The sequence below is a fragment of the Ranitomeya imitator genome, chromosome 5, assembly GCF_032444005.1.
Source record: "Ranitomeya imitator isolate aRanImi1 chromosome 5, aRanImi1.pri, whole genome shotgun sequence".
NCBI classification, from domain to species: Eukaryota; Metazoa; Chordata; class Amphibia; order Anura; family Dendrobatidae; genus Ranitomeya; species Ranitomeya imitator.
This window is the reverse complement of record NC_091286.1, coordinates 55,507,459-55,523,548: the sequence shown is the minus strand read 5'-3', so window position 1 is coordinate 55,523,548 and position 16,090 is coordinate 55,507,459.

The window sequence follows — 16,090 nt, the reverse complement described above, 5'->3', positions numbered from 1 at the left end:
CTCATCCTGGTCGGCCTGGGGGCTCTGGTGAGGGTTCGGTGACCCCTCCTCAAGGGGGGGGGGTACTGTTGTGAATTCTGTTGTCGGGCTCCCTCCTGTGGTCATGAATGGTACTTCGGCTGGTTCTGTCCATGGACTTCCTCTGGTGGGTGTTTCTGAGTTTCCTTCCACAGGTGACGAGGTTAATTCGTTAGCAGGCTGCTCTATTTAACTCCACTTAGATCTTTGCTCCATGCCACCTGTCAATGTTCCAGTATTGGTCTAGTTCACTCCTGGATCGTTCTTGTGACCTGTCTTCCCAGCAGAAGCTAAGTTCCAGCTTGTATTTCTTTGGTTTGCTATTTTTCTGTCCAGCTTGCTATTTTATTGTTGTCTTGCTTGCTGGAAGCTCTGGGACGCAGAGGGAGCGCCTCCGCACCGTGAGTCGGTGCGGAGGGTCTTTTTTGCGCCCTCTGCGTGTTTTTTTTGTAGGTTTTTGTGCTGACCGCAAAGTAACCTTTCCTATCCTCGGTCTGTTCAGTAAGTCGGGCCTCACTTTGCTAAATCTATTTCATCTCTGTGTTTGTATTTTCATCTTTACTCACAGTCATTATATGTGGGGGGCTGCCTTTTCCTTTGGGGAATTTCTCTGAGGCAAGGTAGGCTTTATTTTTCTATCTTCAGGGCTAGCTAGTTCCTTAGGCTGTGCCGAGTTGCATAGGGAGCGTTAGGCGCAATCCACGGCTATTTCTAGTGTGTTTGATAGGATTAGGGATTGCGGTCAGCAGAGTTCCCACGTCCCAGAGCTCGTCCTTATTATCAGTAGCTATCAGGTCATTCCGTGTGCTCTTAACCACCAGGTCCATTATTGTCCTGACCATCAGGTCATAACACAGCGGGTAAGGAAAGGTTGAATCAAACACCTGAAAGCTCCACCCATATGACCGAAAACCGGTCCCGCCAAATTCAGGTGACAGGTTCCCTTTAAAGCCACATTCACACTTTCAGTATTTGGTTAGTATTTTATATCAGTATTTGGCTGGGATCACACATATGCGAGATACATCTGAGTCTCGCAGGTGAAAACCCAGCTCTGGCGCCGGCACTCCGGAGCAGAGCGTGCAGCTGCACAGCAATACATGGAGCTGCACACTCCGCTCCGTAGTGCCGGCGCCAGAGCTGGGTTTTCACCTGCGAGACTCGGCCGGATCTCGCGTATGTGTGATCCCGGCCTTTCCGGGGGTTATTCCTTGGGTCCCGGTCAGACGCTTCTCCCAGCCAAAACAGATCTCACACTTTGCACTGAAGAGGGGCAATACCCCGAAACACAGTGTCTGCAAATTGAAATTCTGGCTTTGGCTTTTATGCTAAGTCATGTAGCAAGACTCGTTAAAGGGCCGATATTGACTTTTAGGATTGCTACTTTCTATAGGTGGCGCCAGAATTCAAGTTCTCTTCTTCTCAGAAGAGGCCATTTGCCCATCAGTGTTTAGTCAGTATTTTACATCAGTATTTGTAAGACAAAACCAGGAGTGGAACAATCAGAGGAAAAGTAAAATGAAAACAAGTCACCACTTCTGTATTTATCACCCACTCCTGGTTTTGTCTTGCAAATGTAAAATACTGACCAAATACCGAACGATTGAACATGACCTAAGGCTTTTTGTGGATTATCACTCCTAGAGACTATGGCCTCAAAGAAGATAGAAAATAATCTGTTATATTTTGTTGTTAAATAATTGATAGGAAATGTAGTCATAGATGACTCATACTGTGTCCTACGATGATTCCTTTATGGCGACCTATGAAATAATGAATCACCGATTGATCGGATAAGTTCACACAAGCGTATAAAAATTAATTGGTGTTTTATTCACAAAACTTGGACGATTTTTTGCTCACATGTCCTGGCGTGATCTGTTTTTATACAGCAGCAGCTATTATTCATTTAAAAGATCTGATGTCTGAGCGCTGTCTGTTTTAATAAGGACAGCACTCCAACAGAAAATGTGATTGTGTGAATGTTACCAAAAGTTGTGCTTGGGTTCGGCACTATAAGGCTACCCTCCCACGATGCACCTAGTATTTAAATTAGGTTATTTGCAAGCTACCTTGCTTTTGAAAGCTTTTGGTATTTTGATTTCACTGAACTCTATTAATATTTGTAGGTGCGGATTGCAGGCACTTTTCTTCGCAGTGGAAATTCACTAAAAAAGCATGTGCGTTTAATGGCGGATTTCCCACATCTAATGTAAGTCTATGGGAAAAATCTGCACAGCAAAATTCAATGTACCGTACCCGCAAGAGAAGTTGACGTGTTGCGGATTTGAAAAACACCCTGCAGGTCTGTGTATGCTGCGTAAATAAGATGCACAGTGGGCGCGAGATTTCTAGATGGGGCAGGAGTAGGGCGCAGCTATAAGGAAACCCCCATGACTGCGATTGGCTGGGGAGGTTTTAAAAGTTAAAAGGGGACGTGATAGGTGGATGGTCGTAGGGGAGGAGTTTTAAGGAGGTGGGGGTCAGAGGGATTAGGAAAAAGTGTGGGAAAAGCACCATTCTACCTCAGGAAGCCAGAGCAGGCAGACACATACCTGATGGAGTCGGCAGAATTTTGATGGCCCGGCTACAGCAAATGGCCCGCTCCAGGAGAGGAGGATGGCTTGAAGCCCAGCTGTCCTCTCTCCTAGGGGCTGCAGAGCAATCCGGCCCAAGTACAAGGGGCAGGAGGACCAGGCCCCCGGAGAGGCTTTCCCCAGAAGTGTTGGCACGCAGCAGGCGCAGGCTCCGGAGCCCCTCCAGGGACCCTGTGGATGGTGAGTGCGGTCCTCACCCACCACGCCCGATCTAGCAGGAATCCACCTACACGGCCTGTGGGGGCTGGTTAGCGAGGAACAAGTGCCGAGGCTGAAGGGAGGGCTGCACTGGATATGCGGCCTGCTCAGAAGACACCGCCGTTATCGAGGGCCTGCGTGGAGTCTGGGAGGCGCAGCGGCTCCCAAGCGAGCCAGGAGCGGGCGGCGGCAAGAAGGAGATGGACACAGGAGGAACCGGAGGCAGTGACGAGGAGGAGTATGGAGGCAGCACATGTGGCAGATACCTCCGGCGATGTTTCTGTCGGGGTGCCTGCCAGACAGAGCACCAGACAGCGAGCGTCAGCGGGCAGGCAGCAGCAGGGACAACACCTGCTGCCTGGCTCAGGTTGTCAGCAAGGGGAAGAAGGAGAGGCAGGTAGCAGTGTCAAGTTATCTGGCAATCCACGAGGGAGCAATGCGGACCGGGCTAGCGGGTTCGGGTCTGGAAATCAAGCTTGGTCCCGATCAACGATGAGGTCCCTAGTGTGGCGGGCTTCATGCGCCTGGGTCCCCCCTGGTGATGAGAAGGCCAGGGGCGCGGGCCAGGGGCAGAAGAGGTCAGCGGTGCGGCAGTCTTCACGCGCTCGGGTCCCCCCTCGTGACGAGGAGGCCAGGGGAGCGGGCCTAGGGCAGCAGAGTAATGCAGAGGAGTCTGCGTCTAATAGTTAACATTATGGAGGAACGGAGCATCAGGGATCCAGAGTTCCAGCTGGTGGGGACACAGCACCCGCACAGCTGAGTGAGCATAATTCCGTGTCTTGTTTGTTGCCCACAGGGGCCATGTTGCAAAAGGGGGGGGGGGAGCCAAGTGGTAAGGAGTGGGGAGCGAAAGTTAGGAGAACCTAATGGGGTAGAAGTTCAGGGCCTTCGGAATATTTTACTTAGTATGTCGTAAATTCTGAGGAGATTAGAGGGCAGGGCAGCGAGTGGGGCTGTTGCATCACCGGTGGGTGCATGGCTGATGGGACAAGGGTTAGAGCCCCAGTCTGGAAGTGATTTGTTGAGACCTGTTAGGGATGCAGAGGTGGCATCTTCGGGTATATCAGTTTCAGTTTAGAAGGAAAAGGAGAAAGAGGATGCGCTAAAGCTGGATCACAGGGCAAAAGGGGAAGTTTATGTGTGCTTTGAGGGGCCTTTGGGGGCTCATTTGAAAAAAAGAGGTGAAAGAGAAGATTTGGCGGGATGAATATGTTGAGATTTTTTCCCTTCTTCCTTTGGAAAAGTTTAATTTGGATAAGGGGAAGAAAGATAGCAAGAAGGAAGAAAAGCGGAGGTGTCGATTGATTCCGCAGACATTTGTAAACTGGTTGCAGGCCTTTGCGATATTGGCGAGCGTTATTGGGGAGAAGTTTCCTGAGAATTGCTCGGGATTGTTTTGTTATTTAGACGCGATTGGGGAAGCGCACCGTACCTATGGGGGTCAGACATGGTTAAGGCATGATGAGCAGTTTAGGCAGAGGAAGGCGGTGGGGCCGGAAATGAAGTGGGACCAGAAGGATATTGGGCTTTGGCTGAAGGTTATGGCTCCAGCCAGATATGGGCAGTCCTTTCACGGGAGCAGAGGTACCAGCAACCAGCAGGCGGGACACGCAAGCAGAAGTCAAGGGGCGCAGGGAGCAAAGGAAAAATCTGGAACGTGCTGGCAGTTTAACGATGGCCAGTGCAAATACGGGAACAGCTGTAAGTTTAAACATGTGTCTTCCCATTGTAACGGAAGCTGACATGGGGCTTCGAAGTGTTTAAAAAAAGGGAAGGGAAAGCCATCGGTGGGTGGCGGTCAAGGGGGAGAGCCCGGTGAGACTTCCAGAGATGGCCCTCTTTCTAAATAGGTATCCAGATCAAGTGAAGGCTGGCGTTATTTTTAACAGTTTTGAGTATGGTTTTAAGATTCCCCCTCCGAGTCATAAGGTTCCTTTTTCAGTTAAGAATTTGCGATCGGCTATGTTGCATTCTGAGGTTGTTGATGTTAAACTTGAAAAAGAAGTGGAGAGGATGACTGGTCTGTTTTTGAACCCACCGACTGAAGGGGTGGTTATTTGCCTTTTGTGGGTGGTGCAAGAAAAGAGCCGAATAAGTTTCGGTTGATTCAGCATTTGTCGTACCCAAAAGGGCTGTCAGTCAACGATGCTATCGCCCAGGAGTTGTGTTTGGTGGAATACACATCATTTGACTCGGCGGTATGGTGGGTGCGGAGGTACGGGTCAAGGGCGTTGTTAGCAAAAACGGACATTGAATATGCCTTCAGGTTACTTCCGGTACACCCGGACAGTATTCTCTTGTTAGGTTGTTTTCGGAACAGAGGTTATTATTTGGATAGATGTTTGCCGATGGGTTGCGCAATTTCTTGTTCATTGTTTGAGACGTTTAGTACCTTCTTGGAATGGGTGGTTAGGGATGTTGCGGGCATTCAATCGGTTATTCATTACCTGGATGACTTTTTGTTTATTGGTCCTTCTGATTCAGTGTCGTGCAGGAACGCGTTAGCGGCCATGGTTTGGGTTGCAGAGTGTTTTGATGTGCCGTTAGCGAAAGAAAAGGCGGAAGGTCCTAGTACTCTTAAGTTTTCTGGGTATTTTAATTGATTCAGAGAGGATGGGGTGTCAGTTGCCAGAAGAAAAATTGGCCCTGCTGAAGCAAGAAGTGGATAGAATTAGGAAGGTGCGGAAGGTGACATTGAAGGAGTTGCAGTCATTGTTGGGCAGGTTGAAATTCGCGTGCAGGATCATGCCCATGGGTAGAATATTTTGTCGCAGGTTGTCTGGTGCGATGGCAAAAGTGAAGGCACATCACCATTTCATTCGTTTGAATAAGGAGCACAGGGTTGATTTGTTAGTGTGGCAGCATTTTTTGAAAAATTGCAACGGGCGGTCATTAATTCAGTAGGAGATATTGAGCAATTTTGACTGCGAGATTTACTAGGATGCAGTGGGTGTGGCTGGTTTAGGGGCCTATTGCAAAGGAAGGTGGAATGCTGGAAGATGGCCGGAGCCTTGGAAAAAATTGGGCCTTACAAAAAACCTTGCCTTGCTAGAATTGTTCCCAATTGTTGTGTCGGTTTCAATTTGGGGAGGAATGTTTGCGAACAAAAGAGTTCGGTTTCATTGTGACAATATGAGCGTGGTGTCAGTGTTTAACAGCTTATCAGCTTCATCTCCCCCAGTGATTAAGTTGGTGAGGGAACTAGTTCGGGAACTGGTTCTCAGGTGTCTGGAACTGAATGTTTGTATTTCTGCTGTACATGTGCCAGGTGTGCAAAATTCAATAGCAGATGCATTGTCTTGTTTCCAATGGGAGCGTTTTTGGGAATTGGCGCCGGACGCAAAGGTCTTGGGAGTGGAATGCCCTTTGCATCTATGGCACGTGATTATGAATGAGCAGAAAGGTTGATTCAGGAGTCAGTTACGAGCCAGACCTGGTCATCATATGAAGCTTCATGGCGGGTATGGCAAAACTGGGTGCCATGTTGGGGCAAGTTGGCATCTGAGGAAGACATTGGTGGTGTTATTTTTAGTTGGCAAGGCGGCGGAGGTAGGTTGGTCAATTTCTAAAGTCAATAAATTTGTTGCTGGACTTGCTTTTGGCTTTAAGTTGCAGTGGTCGGTGGATGTTAAGAAGAATTTTGTGGTTAGACAGGCATTAAGGGGGTTTAGAAGGGGTTATCGGACTTTTCATAGGCGTCGACCAATTTTGTTCAGCCTGTTGGAACGGTTGGGCGTAGCTTTGGAGAAGATTTGTCATTCCAATTTTGAATTGGCATTGTTTTGGCTAGCGTTCTCTTTAGCCTTTTTTGGGGCCATGTGAATAGGCAAGCTTGTGTCACGCAATAGGGACAGGACAGATGGTTTGTTGGCAGAGGATGTGGAATTTTGGGCAGGGGGCACTGTTTTCTGGATCTGGCATTCGAAGACTGATCAGTTTGGTAGAGGTAGACGCGTGGTGTTGGGGAGAGCTGTGGGGTTGTTAATGTGCCAGCAGTGGTGTTTGGAAGCGTACTGGTATGTGTGATCAGGAAGGGCGGGCCCATTGTTGTGTCATCCGGAAGGGGCATTTTGTCTCGTTTCCAGTTTATTGCAGTATTAAAAAGGGGTTTGCAGGAGTTGGGCTGCATCTGAAGCTGATAGTCTTGGTTTAGGTGCTGATGCAATAAGGAAAATTGGCAGGTGGACTTCGGACTGCTACATAATGTATGTGCGCCATTAATTGCTGCAATATAATGGCAGGGAATTGTTTTAAAATGTATTGTTTTATGTATTTTTCAGGTGGTGCCCCTTGTTTAGCCTGGATCTTTGGCCATTTGTTCGTGCATTGGGGGGACACTGCGGGCCAATGTAAGACCAGACGGTAGGCAGATGAGCTTTAGCAGGGAGCAAGTCGTCATTCGATGGTTAGGATTTAGAGGGATGGTTTGGAGCAGGGTCCTTTCTGAGTTTTCCAGGGCTGTTCTTTGGATAGACAACCTGACATTTTGGTGGTGCATATGGGTGGGAATGATTTGGTGGTTAGGCCAGTTAGGGAATTAATTAGTGATATACATTTCGACTTCTTGAAGTTGTGGACATCATTTTCAGGGGTGTTGACCGTGTGGTCGGATATTGTGCCTAGGAAGAAGTGGAGAGTGGCTAGATGTTTGAAAGGGATTAATTGAGCTAGGGTAAAATTAAACAGGGCAGTATCGGGTTTTGTGTCCAGAAATGGGGGTATTAGTGTCAGGCATTTTGAACTGGAATCCGGGGTTAGAAATTACTGGTTGGAGGATGGAGTTCATTTAAATCCGATTGGGATCGATTTGTGGACATTGGCATTACAACAAGGGGTGGAGAGAGCATTGGTGGCATTGGGGCACTCGCTAGCCTGAGGTGGTCAGGGCTGTTTGTGGTTGGCAGGGGGGGTGGAGGTTCTTGGAGTTGACGCTGATTGGTCAGGGGAAGGAATTGTAACCTAATTACAAGCAATTGGAAGTTGTGTGGGGTTTGATCTGGCATTTGGTTATGGGCTCTGGACGGGGTTTTACCCTGGGAGCTTTTGGTGGTTTGGCTTCCCAGAACGGGATGTACAATACCCTCGAGCTGGTGATGTACGGCTGAGGGTAACATGGTGGTCGATGCTCATGTTGGTGTTTTTGCCAGATATAAGCCAGATCTTTTAGCTCCAAGAACCCTCCCCTCATATTTACATTCTGATTGTATTACTGTTTTATGTTATTGTTTGTTAATAATAGTTGGCCGCTGTGGTGAAAATTACCAAAAGAACCTGAATAGTAGTGTTTTTATTTAAGGAATGGGTTGGGACAGCGGTGACGGTGTTTTTAGGTTTAAGGTTACTACCTAAGAAACCGTATTCGCATACGCGGTCAAGAAATTTCATCCACTTTGCAGGAACTGTAAGACATTATGTTTTTGACGTAGGGAAAACATGCAGCATCAAAAACGCGATAAAAGCTGATTGTTGGAACGTAGCCTAAAAAATGGTTCCTGAATATTGCTGTCATCTTTGTGCCATCATATGATGGAGTAAATCACTGCAAAAATCGTTACATTATAGGAAACAGTGCCATCTGGAGGTAAGAAAATAAACTTGTCTGCATACGCTGTCATCTCTGCCAAATGCATTTTTCCCAGACTAAAGAGAGTCAAATCTGCTTTCATATTTATTATGAGAAAGTTGGGGGACAGCCCCTGAAGAAGCTGAATCTATGAACCACAGTGTTCCCCAACTCCAGCCCTCAAGGCCCACTAACAGATCATGTTTTCAGGATTTCCTCAGTATTGCACAGGTGACGAAATTATGATTTGTGCAATACTAGGAAAACCCTGATAACATGATCTCTTGGCAGACCTTGATGACTGGAGTTGGGGAAAACTCTCGTTTGTTTTTGCTCAATCACTTTTTTTCCATCCCGTCTTTGAAGATCTCTAAATTACTTTCCCTTCTATCTAATAGCATCGTGGTTCCTTTATTGGAACAGAATTGAATTACACCATTTATTTTACCATATAATGTACTGGAAAAAAAATCCAATGGAGTGATATAGAGAAACAAAATGCAACTGAGCCATTGTTTTTTGCCGTTTATTTTTCGGTAATAATGACAAGGCAGCATGATTCTTCTGTACAGTTATAGCACTATCAAATTTATATAATTTCATTCACATTTCACTAGTTTTCAAACATTTAGAAGTTTGTAAAAAATAAATAAATAATGGCTTGGTTTGTGTTAACACAAACCCATAACTTTCTTAGAAATTTTTTTTATAGATGGAGATGTATGAGGGCGGGTCAGCTGTAGAAATCTATTTGGAACCATTTTGGGTTATATTTGACCCTTTGCTCACTCTGTTTTAAATTCTTTTTTAATGGAGAAGAAGCAAAGTGATAGAAAAAACAAAAGTGTGGAATTTTGTCTTTTTCTTCTTTTTGAAAGAGCGAACTTTTACAGACACTGATATCAAATATGCTTATTTCTTTTATTTCTTTTTTTTAATCTTTTTTTTACATGTTTTAAATATTTTTAATTGCCCCTCTAGGGGACTCTCACCTGTGACCACTGAAATGCAGTACTTTAGCATTACAGTATATGGTGAATTCACATATCTCCTATGAAGCCTAGCCACTGGTTGGGCTTCACAGCAGTCTCAAGAAGGCAATCTTAGGTGGCTTCAGTAGACCCCAAGCTGGTATTGTAACTCACTGGAACCATGCAACCACATTTGCGATAGGCTTAATGAGATAGAAAAATCTAGGCCCCTCAGGATCTAATCACTTAAATGCCACTGTCATTGATTGAAAGCAGCGTCAAATGGTTTAACAGCAGCGACTGGAGCTAATTTCAATCTCTACCACATTAGAAAAAATGGAGAAAAGTCCAAGGATAACAAAATAACAACTTTATTAAATATATAACAATGAGATGGAAAAATGGCCAACATGGGGAAGGAAAGCAGGCTAAGTGCCGTCAATAGATAGAAGAACCCAGGGTAGTATATCCGTATTAGGTCCAATGACTAATTAGATCAAATGTATAATGTAGTGCGCACTACCTTCTAACTACAACCCGGTTCGTACACTACCAAATCTGCTTACCCATGCTTATGCCAGGTCGGGACCGATGCTCCCCGCCGCCACCGACGCGCGTTTCGCCTTCTTTGTGGTATATATCTGATAGGGAGAGTCCTGTTGGTGCACGGATATGAGTACGGTAGTTTGTCCTGATAGCACCATTTCACCTATGGTACCTTATATGGTTTATGTTTATTTTAACTAATTTCAATCTCTGCAGGTGGAGGCAGATGCCGGCTGTATGACACAGACACAGTACCTGCCATGTATGGAGAGGGCTCAGCTCCTTATCAAGCTCTATCCACTCACATCCTACATCCATCATACATGTACAGCAGTGTTAGTAAAGGGGTTAAACAAATTAGGGAAGTGCATGGATTTCTTTCTTAAAAATATACCAAGTTATAAGATGTTGCATCTGGAAAGAACGTTTCTGCAAATATGGAGCTATTAACTTGTGATGGGTGAACACACGGATGTTCGGGTCCAGCAGGATCGGCAGGACATCTAAAAATAAAAAGTTTGGTTCGAACCCAAACCCAGACCACATTTAGATAAATGGGAGGTTCGAGCATCCATTGTTTGCCATGCAGTCATCTGCATGACAGTGCGGCAAACAAAGGCTCTGATCGGAGGTAAGATAATTACTGCCAGTCAGAGAACTGCAGTTCCCATGCTGTCAGATGAGTACTACTCCCATCAGCCTACACGTGCTGAAAACAGTGAGAGCAGGCACCGCTGATGGGAGTATTCATCAGCAGGCGCCTGTGCTGTAAATAAATAAAAAATGACATGGAGTCTCTTCTATTTTTGATAACCAGTGCATTCAAAACTGCAACCTTCAGCTGTCAGCTTTATCATGGCTGGTTATCAAAAATAGAGGGGCTACCATGCCATTTTCTTAAATTATTTAAACAAATAATTTAAAAAAATGGTAGCCAACCAGCCAAGCTAAAGCAGATAGCTGATGTGACCACTATCCAAATCATCCGGATCGTCATGGGACAGTTTGGATTACTCAACGGACTAGTGAGGGATATAGTTGTTCATTATTTTTCTTTTTTTACAAGGGACAAGTGCTTCAATGGATTAGGCGTAAAATAAGTATAATAGTTGTTTATTATTTTCTGTCTTCTAAAAGAAACAAAGGCATCAATGGCATAGGCATAAGGTGAGTAACTTTTTTGTTTTTAAATAAATGTGTTCAATAGGGTGTTGATTTTTATTTCAAATAAAGGATTTTATTCATGCTGTGTGTTTATTTGCAAACTTACTATGGTGTTAGAAAGGGGGGCGTCTTATATTAATGTGGTCTCCCATGGCTGTGTGTCCACTAGTTGGGCCTAGTCCTTCTCAGCCCTTATCTACATGCATGTCGCTTAACAAACAATAAGGTTTTTAATATTAGAGTTAAGACTGTCCCAATTATGGTCACCGTGAAGAGGTGGGATGGGTTTTGCATTTTTTTAAATTAAAAAACATGTTAACTAAGTACTGTATATTATTTTTATGCACTATGTTATTTACTTATTTACTGCACCTTCGTGATATAATGTCCCCCATCCTGGCATAAGGTCCCTCATCCTGGGCCCTTTATTTAATAATATGCCCCATCCTGGGCCCAATCATATAATAATGGCCTCCATCCTGGGAGACTTCCAGTAATAATGTCCCATCCTGGCCCCTTCTAGTAATAATGTGCAAGAGTGGTGGACTGTTCTGCTGCGTTCCTGACCCCGAAGACAAAAATTGCGGCATGTGTGCAGTGTCATGTGTAATGAGTCCCTGCATGATGGGGACTGCCATCAGCTGGCTGGAATAAACCAGGCGGAACCAATTTGCACCAGAAGAATTGCAGGTGGAGCGAGTTCCTGGATATAAAAGCCCTGTGCTTATTTGGCGACAAAGAAAGAAGCCGTGCAGCACAGACTATGCTGAAGGCAGTGTGACAGGGCGCAGCAGAAACGGTATGCCAGAAGGGTGCTGGTCAACTGCCAGACAAGACCCAGAGACCTGACCTGCGCCGGTCAAGACCCAGAGACCAGTCTGCACCGGTCAAGACCAGAACGTTTGCCCTGCGCTGGTCAAGACCCAGAGTGCAGGCAAGGTGGGGATAGATTGTTTCACAGGAGGCTCAACGCTCTCTGATAGACAGAGACACACTGCTGTATTTCTTGTGCGAGAATCGTACTGGCTGTCGGCACTCCTGACCTGAGCTTGACAGCTGCATAGTAATCCATCATGCTGTCATGCTCGGGTCAGGAGAGGTGCCGGCCAGTCCGTGCAGTGCGATTATCACACGACTAATACGGCAGTGTGTATCTGCCCTTAGGAGGACTTACGGCCTAGCGGGAAAACTCTGTGACCCCTGCTAGGGCCATTGTTGTAGAAAGAGATAACATGGTAACTCCCAGGAACGGGTGTACCACCCTTATAGAAAGAATATTAGCATAATTATCGACAGACTTTCCCCACTATTCTAATTGTATTGTTTCATGGTTTATCGTTTTTTTCACTGTTTGATATTATTAACTGTTTCCTAATTACTGCAAATTTCCACTGTATTTGAAAGAATTAAACTGTTCATTGAGTGTTCCTGCCTTGAGTTTCCTGTGCGTTGCATTTGGTCTCTTGCTTTACATTTTACGTAGTCGGCAGGATACAACATTCAAACACAGAGATGGCAGACCAGTCAGACCCTGGGGACAATGCTTAGCAACCTTCACAAATTCACGGCAAACAGAGTTTCACCATGGGACTTATTATTGAGACCAATGGGCATGCTGCGCCTGTAGTCCCTGACCCTCACCTGTCAAGTCGAGTTAGTCCTCCTGACCCTTGACGGAGAGACCCGGCAGATGGTTGTTATCTACCACCAGCCTAGGGAGTGTGACACTATTGACGAAGTGGTAAAAATCTTAGATGACATGCACGGTGACACTATGGGCTTAAGGCACCTCCTCATGCAACTGTTTCAGTGGGTCCAAAGGGAAAGTGAGACTATAGCTTGGTATGTAAATGCGTTGGAAGAAGTGACGGCCCATATCACTAAGAAGACCCAAGATAGGTACAAAGGGCTGGGGCCATTGAATGAAGTGCTGCAGGACCATCTGGTGGCTGGACTGAGGGTCCCCTGCCTGAGACAGGCCAAAAAGGAGCGCCAAAGCATGAACGCGAATCTGAGATTTCTAGAAGTCGGAGCTGAATCCCAGGTCCTATAACGAGAAGCCCTTGTTCTGATAGGTGTGGTACAGATCCATGAAGTTGCCACCCCTGTGCCAATACACACAGAGCCCGACTGGGCTCAGGAGCTACGTCAGGAAATATGGGATATCCGAGGTGATCTGCGTATTATCAAGGGGACCCCCACTAGTGTCGTCCAGCCTGTCCCCATGGCCCAATATGAAAGGAGTTTGGAGCAGGAAAGCTGCTTCCCACATGCCCTGCCACGCTACAGCCATAGCCCACCAGTGGAATGCGTGCCAGAATTCTGGACCTGCGGTGAAAGGGGACATATATTGAAAGACTGTCCAAACCAGAAGAGAAGGGTACATCCATTAAACTAATATGTCGTATGGTTTATGAGCATACTGTGGGGTTCCGAGCCCCTGAAGGAAGGGTGAAGACTCTGAGGATATTGTCTCCGAGAGACCCATTACCTGGGCTGAATTTAATGGTCAGCGCATCTGCTGCTTACTGGACATGGGAACTCAGGTAACCATTATGCCTCAATAATACTTTCAGATTCACTTTCAGGAGGTTCCCCGGACCAACAAAGAGCCCACCATCCAATTAGTGGTGGCCAACCAATTGCCCATTACAGTTGTGAGGATATGGCCGCTTACTAAGGACTATAGGACAAATGGACGTATAGTGGAGTCCACAGCTCAAAAAGATAGAGACTTTTCCCAGCACGGATTACCGGTTGCATTTATATTGTTGTGTTTTATTAGATATTTTCTTGCTGTGTTTTATTAGTGATTTGCTTGCTCGTCCTAAGGAATCAACGTTTCCATTCAGTGACAGTAAGCATAGGAAGACAAGCCGGCTAGATCTTATGTAAACCTAAGGCCAGACAGGAGACTGCTAAGGGTAAATGAGTCGCCCCGCCAGGGCCGTGGGGTACTCGGTACCGGGTCCTGCGTTCACAGGGGGATGTCACGGTGGCGACCCGGTCCATGGCCCTGGGCGCCCATGTAAAAGGGGAAAGGTCTTTAAAGAGAATAAAGTTTATGTCCGTGACGCCACCTGTGGTATTCGGTCAGTGGGGACTGACGCTGCTTTAAGGGGTCCTCTGGGGTGATGTTATGGCAGCTAGATGGTATACCTTCCCACAGGTGAAGTATATCCCCAGGGCTCCCAGTGTGTAGATGGAAGATGGTGAATGGCGCAGTAAAGAATGAGGACACAAGTTTGCAGTCTCTTTACCTGGTTTACTGAAGACTTCAGGCAGCCACAGTCTAGGGCCCCAGATCACAGGGCAGGCAGGGTGGAAATCAAAGCCTTCCTCTAGCGCCGTGGTGTTGTAGTCCCTTACTGCCTATGGCTTCAGATAAGGTTCTCACAGATGTTCGCTCTCTGTCCCCCATATAGGATAGGATACGACCCGTATGACTGGTGATTTGAGCTGGTTTATAGGGACTCTAGCACACCCCAGGCTCTAAGGGTGTCAACGTGCCTCCTGGGTACTAAGGCGGACAGGTAACTTGGAGTTCAGCTGTCCTGCCAGTCTCTGATGTAGTCGTGGAGTCCCTTACAGTCCTCGGTGTTCCGGTTACCAATTATCTGCACTTCAGAAGGAGGCAGCCTGCTCGTGGCTGGTCTCCTACTGGTATCCTCTCTTGTGCTTTGCTCTCCTGCATGTTCACTGCAATATATTTGGCTTTCTGAATGTCTCTTTCCAGGAACTGCTGCACTGCGGCTACTCAGCTCCGTAAACCCTCTTCTGCCTCAGACTGTTCCAGTCTGTATCCTGGCAAGAACTCACTAACTTTCCCTACAGACAACCATATATATGGGGAGTCACCTAGTAAATAGGATCAAAAGCTCCCCCTGGTGGCCTGGAGTATGCATGTGTTGCATGCTTGTGTTTACCTGGTGCCAGTTATCCCTTCTTGACTCCAAACGTAATATCACTCTCCCCATGAGGAAAGCAATGCTACTGTGATGACCAGGACCCTATGGCGCCACATAAATGTAAAGCAATCATCCTATCAATCCATTGTTCCACCAGCCCTAGGCCCAGTGTGTGAATGGAGATAGTAGACCCAGGAGAGCCCTCGCCACAGGGGGTCTCACATCAGCCCCAGGTGATGGAATATGCTTTGTTCTGTGAGCTAAAGAAAAATGTTTAAGGGGGAGGGAGAAAAAGACACATGGGTTGAATCAGGTAGTTGTCGGAGGATCTTCGAGGAGAGAGGATCCAAGCTGGGATGGATGATCTATGGAGTTTTGGAGATTGATTGTTGGCTAGAGGGGTATCCGAGAGCTGCAGTCGCTATCCATCTGCAGGAACATAAGCTGTGACTGCACACTATACTGGCTGGAGATACCAAAAGCTGTGGGCCAACCAAAAGTTGGGAGACAGTGGGTATCGCCTGGTACGGGGCCAGTAGAACTACTGATCTTAGATCGGGAACTTGTGGACTAAGGACATTGTATGTTGGCCATCTACATTGATTTGTTGCACAACCATGGATGTATGGAATAAAAATAGTTGCACCGTTAACCTGCCTAGGTGATTTTTATAACCCACAACATCAGATCTTGACATCAGTGGCTGGAGTTGTGTGGATGTCTGCTGTACGAGCGTGCAGAAAAGACCTGGACCGAAAAGGGACAGTGCTGGTAAAGGGCTCCCGAGAAGGAGGGCTCATCGTAACTCTTGGTATTAATGTGTTAAAGGAAGTAGGGCAGTTTCTGACCAACAGCCCAGACAAACAGCTGGAATCATGCCACTCGTGACCCAGCCAGCAAGACAGTGTTCCAGCAGCTTGTGCGAGTCAGCCAAATCCAGAAGTTACCCCTGCCTCCCAGCGCCTTGGCAAAGTGCCAATATCCCCGGAAGCTACAGTGATGCTGCCAGCAAGGCAGACTGTACTCACTAAGCCAGTACTGGCTCATTTATCTTTGCAAGGGGTGAATGTCCAATTGAACCAATACGGGGGGATGAAGTGAACTTTGCCCTATTGGTTGCCCGCA